A 6156-nucleotide genomic window follows, 5' to 3' on the forward strand; every position below is an offset into this window, starting at 1 on the left:
TGCAGGGAAGGAGGAAGGACAGGTTGCAGAGGGAAGGAGGGAGGAGCACGGGGGACTGGGCTGAGGGTGCTCTTGCCTTTTTTAACAGCTGTACTAATAGGCCATTTTCCTGGTTTTACATTCCCAGTATTAAAAGTGCACAATTCATTTACTTCACAATTTGTTTTAAAGCACTTGCATTGTGGCAAACACTCTTCCAGGCTTTTAGCATAAAACAATGAAGAAAGTGAACAGCGGTCTCTGCCCGTGGGCTGAGGAAGAAACACTCAAGGCAGATACTCAAATGCATATGTTAGGAAGTGATACCTGTCAAGGAGAAACCTGCCAATCACCGTGGAACCCATACAGGTCATATGAGCACTCAGCACCACACAGGGAGCTGCATGCTTGTGCTCGTGCTGATGGGAAGGTAGCTGCAACGTGTAAGGGAATGAGAAACGTGTATTTTATCTATGTGTGTTAACATGCAGTGACTTGTAATTTGAAAAAGTGGGTAAAAAAAGTATACTACTATGACATTATCAATCATGATTATTCTCTTTTCTAAAAAACTGGGCATCAACATCAATTTTGGGGGTATTTAAAAGAAACTGATTTTGAATTAAAATTCAAATGGCACTAATTATCTTAACAATTTTTTAGATTTGAAGTTTCAACATAAGGTTTTTAGCTTTTCCAAAGTAGAAAAGCCATAATGTGAACTGACATTCTAGGGGGATTTCAAAAGAAAATGCCCACACTCATTTCACTGTAACAAGGTCATCACTCACTGGGGACTCTAGCCACGCCCTCCAGATCTTCAGCACAAGCTGGCTGAGCTGAAGCAAAATCCCAAATACAGGAACCATTCAATTTCTCTATGGAGAGCGACCTTTTAGAAAGGCAGAGGAGGAAAAGGAATTCCATAATGTGACACAACCAAATGCAACCAAATGGAAATTGTTCCTCAAACTCAAAGTCTTCCCATGAGTATTTGGAGACTCAGTTTATCAGATACTACAAACACATGGAGGCGGGCTTACTTCAGGGTAAAACACAACTATATCAACAACAGCAAAACAGAGCCAAGGAGCGTGCATCTATGCTTGGCATGAAAGCAGGTGATGGGCAATGTTTTGTACAGCTTTGTCCAACACCCAGGGGTTTTCTTAAAGAAATCCGAATGATGCCACTTTTTCCCTCCTCTGTTGCTGTGTTGTTCCAATAAAATGATTCTCATCCACTCGAAGGTTTAGGTTGAGTAAACCCATGTGACTATCAAATCATCCAAATAATAACTATCACCACTGAGATGATGAGTAAAATCATCAAGATAAGGATTTTAAAAGACCCTGAATGGAAAGAAATTTAATAAATTTCTATTTTTTCTCTCTCTTAGACAACAACAATAAAAACAATTATAATCCAGGTGTTAAAATAATGTACAATTCATCCATATAATCCTGAAGCCAACTATATCTTGAGCCAAGACTCAACTGCAGACCATGATGAAGCTGTAAAGATTTATTTTTTTGTCATTTATTGAAGAAACAGATATTTGAATGAATGCAAGATGTTCTTAGTATGCACGCACAATTTTTAAAGAGTTGTTACCAGTAGGGGTGACAGCCATTCTCTCTCCTTCTCTCTCATAGGGTGGAGAGAGATGGAGAGGGAGAGAGATTGCAAACTAGATTCCTGAATTTACTAATATGTCAAGGTTTTATTTTATGTTTTTCTCTTTTTACTGAATTGTTTCTTCTAAAGACATATTTTATTCTCTGAGATGGGCAACTGATGAAATCATACAAATACATGAACAAACCTGGGCTGTCTCCCTCATTTTCTATCTTCTCCCCATATTAATTGTCTCTCTAATGCAGTCTTTCAAAATGTTATTTGAATAACAGGCTACCAGATAATGTTCCCTGTAAAAGTGCACCTGCATCTTTCATCTTCTCTGATGGAAATTCTGTGTGAGCGAGCGCCTAGCTAGGAGCCCGAGAGTCCAAGAGGAGGCAAAATATTATGAATTTTTCTGATTGCTGAACAAGAAATACCATCCATTTCCTACACTATTTGTGCTGTTAAAGTGAAGGTCATATCACTCTGGAACATAAAATAACTTTAAAAGCTGGGCCTCCCCTGGTGGCGCAGCAGTTGAGCACTGGGCTGCAAAGCTGCCCACATCCGCTGCAGCACCAGTTCAATCCCCGGTATGAAACTGCCCAAAGAGAAAGGGGATAAAAAGGGCATTGGAGGGAAAGCAATTTGGATAATAGGTTTCTCTAACCCTTTCTGAAACACTTTGCTACTATAGTTCACTATGCCTAGCCACAGAATCAAAGAATTTGACATATTTAACATCAGGTAGGGTTTGAGAAATTTCTGTTCTACCCTCATTTGTCAAACGGAAAATGAAGGCCTTCAGTGTTCATATAAGGTCACATAAATGGAAGCATTAATTTCAAAATCCTGATCTCACACATAGTTTATTCTCCAACAGTCTGAAATTAACTTGAAAAATAACCCACAAATTTGAATTAAAGACTCTTGAGCAATGATTTCTCAACAACACAAGTGATCTCTCAATGCAACTAACTCTAGATCTACAAAAACAGAAACCAACTAGTGGCTAGAACCCTTTAAGATTATATCCAAGACCTATAATTTTATACTAACTCACTTTAAAAAGCATGTATTTCTATTTTAGTGGAATTATTTATTCTCATCTTATACAGAAAGGTAATTATCAAGGTTTATTTTACATAGCATATCATAAATAATGTTTATCTAGCTAGAAAAATAAGACAACATTTTCACAAATGCCATCCTTTCTTGAAAGAGCTATTAAAGATGTTCAACTACTGCAGTGAGCATCTGACAAGTCACTACAAAGTATTGAGGAAAAGTTTGGAACAGATCAGATCCACATACCTTCGAGGGAGGAGAACAAAGAACAAGAAATCACTTAAAAGACTGTGGTGGGGTGGAAGAACCTCAATCAAATCAACACTGTACTTCGAGTGCATCTTCAAAAAACCTCTCGCAGAGCCTTCCTAGGCAGTCATCCACCCAATACATTTAGAAAAAGTGCCCTGCCATTTATTGGGTTGAATCACATGAAATGATTTTTATCTTGACTTCAGATTTAGCAATATGATATACCTTAACCGAAATGAGAGTCACATCTCAAGAAACTAAGACAGGTCATAAGGCTATGGAGATCTTATTGAGATAATGCCAGTATTTACCTTTTAAACGTCAAAACGAATGGTGATCATTCTATCTACCCCTTTCTCTCTCTCTCCCACCATCCTCTGCCTCCCACCCACACCCTATACTTTCCCTAACCCAGTGTTCCATGACTGCAATCCTTGTTGAACACAAATCCTTCACTCCGGTGCAGAGGACATTAAAGGAGAAAAAAATATGAAAATAGATTACCATACTTAATACATAACACTTCAGAACATATTAGAGAATAAGATTTCAAATCCTTAAGTCTCTAAAAATCCTTAACTTGTAGCGATTAAGAAAGTGACTTGACATATAAGCATATCAGGAGCGATAACAGGAAATATGGTGAGGATAAATTCACCCGGGGAACTACTCCACAGACCTGGACGAAATCAGGACGCTCTTCCTACACCGCGAGCTCCATGTCTCCGCCACACACTCAAGTCTAACTATTGTCAGTATCACTCCCCTCGCGCCTAGAAAGAAAAAACAACACTCTGTTATCTTCTGTGCTGCGGCAGAATGGAACCATCATTTGTCAGGGTGGCTCACAGCTTCAGCAAAACTATCTCAGAGCACAGGGAGTGACTCAAGCAGCTGGAAGACCAAAGAGATCTTTCAGGGCTGACTCATGAAACACGACAGCAGCAGACGGGGCGGGCGTTGCAGCGCGGCCAGGACTGCGACCTGCGGCGTCACGAGGCTTCCCTGCGCGTCACGTCGTTAGAGAAAGTCCAACCTGAATCCCGAAGTGATAAAGTCCCGACTCCAGCTCCCCGGGGCACGAGCGGCCTGAGCCCGGGGCCGCGGCCTCGCCCAGGCGAGCCTCGGGACCAGCGCGGCCCCGGCGCCCAGGCCTCGCGCGGCGGGCGGCAGCCGCGGGGCGCTCTCGCCACGACGGGGGAGCAAGACCCGCCACGCGGGCCGGCGCGGGCTGCGGGCGCGGGGCGGGGCGGGGCGGGCAGGGCGGGCAGCGAGGCCGCGGGAGCCGGGGCCGCCGGGCCGCGAGGCGGAGGGGCCCGCGGTGCACAAGTGGGGACACCGCGCGGCCACTCGGCCGCGCCGTTGACGGTTCCTGGCCGGCCTGGGAGACGCTGCCACTGCGGCCCCTTACGCCGCCTCCGTCACGACCGCGGGGCCGCCTCACCTGGACTTGCCGACGCCGCTCTCGCCGATGATGAGGACCTTCAGGGCGGGCAGCACGTCCTCGTCCATCCTGACGCTGCTCCGCTCCAGCCCAGCTGGCCGCCCAGTCCGGCTCTCAACCCTTCACCCCGAGGACTGCCCGCGCATGCGCACCGCTCCGCGTGCAACCACCTTTTCACACCGGGTGTGTTAGTCCCTGGAGCCGGCGAAGCCCCAGTTCCGCCTGGAGGTTGCTCTGCGTCTGCGCCAACCCAGAGTTCCAGGCGGCTTCCCCGAGCGGTTAGTCCTCTTGCGCGCAAGCGCATACCCGGAGGGCGGAAGTGTGTGACCTCACCCGCCTGCGCACTTCCTCCTTCCGGCCCTGGCCTCCGTTGGCCTTGGTTGTGCAGTTGGCAAAGGGAAGGGGCTGAGTCAGGGGAATGTAACGATTTTTTGGTTTAGTTGCTGCTCATAACAGCCATACGGCGTGGGGAAGCACTGTGCGGAAAGGCAAATTAGGGTAAAAGTTGGTCCCAACACTTCCACATGGCCAGCTAATTTATCTCGCCTTCTGAACCTGTTAGCTCGGCTCAGAAATGGAGGCCATTGTATATCTTAGAATAATACCAGCTTCTTGGATTGCTGTGAAGAGTAAGTGTGATCGTTTATGAACACACATTGTAAACGCAAGTAAACCATTTAAGTGTAACCAGGTACGAATTTCCTGATTTACCCTCCTTTAATGAAGAATTCCCTTCCTACATCTGTACCTCTTGAAAGGGAATTGTAGACTCTGTATAGATCTGGTGCATAGAAACTTACGGTGGTGCAATTTCAAACCAGCTATTTCTGTTCATAAAAACTACACAAATACAGTAATCGTGTACATGTGCTTTCTTTCCTTCACTAAGTTGTAAATCTTATTGAAAGTCCCAAATCTCATATGGAAATGAAAGCTAATGAAGTGCTTGGTACTTAGCAGACACTGAACAGTTATTTCATCTTCTTACACTTGTAGCTAATGTCAGATACAATAGATTTGATTACAGAAGGAATAGGGGGAAAATTAAAGATTTTTTTTTTAATCTGGGAAAGCACTTTTGCCACATATCCAATGGGTTCCTTCACTTCCTTCAGGTCTTTACTCAAATAATTCCTTCCCAAGGAGGCCTTCCTTTGTCCTGTGCACAGCCTTCCCGTCTTCCCTATACCTCTTCACATTGTTTTTCTGCATAGAATTTGCCATCCTTACATATACATGATAAATAAATTCTACTTTATATTTATACATATTTTACTAGTTTATTTGTTCACTGTCTCATCTTCCCCAAAGAGAACAGAAAGAGCCCTGGTGTCTATTTCCTGGCATATAATGTAAATATTTGATGAATGAACTGAGTGAACATTCTAGACTCCGTTCCCAACTTTGAAAAGTGATATCAACCAGACAACCTCTCATAAAATCATCTTTGAAATCTCAATTGGTCTATTCCAGTCTGATCCTGGCTGTGGCATCAAGAATGTATTTCTGAGATTCTCAGTATAGTCAAGCTTCCCTGCCGTGTGGCAGGGATTCTAAAAGTGTAGTCCCACAATCCTAGGAGATCATTTCTGGGAATCTGCAAGATCCAACTCTTAATAAATATTTAAGATGTTATTTAGTTTTTTTTTTTCACTCTTATTGTTTTGTGATACCACAAAACCAAACGGGAGTTTTCCAAGTGCTGCATAAACCGTGATAGCAAAACACAATGCTGGCAGAACCAGATAGGGTAATTCAGTTTTTTTCTATTAAGCCAGACATTAAAGAGA

Source organism: Talpa occidentalis, unplaced genomic scaffold (genome assembly GCF_014898055.3).
Source record: "Talpa occidentalis isolate TD23 unplaced genomic scaffold, MPIMG_talOcc4v2.1 talOcc4.14, whole genome shotgun sequence".
NCBI classification, from domain to species: Eukaryota; Metazoa; Chordata; class Mammalia; order Eulipotyphla; family Talpidae; genus Talpa; species Talpa occidentalis.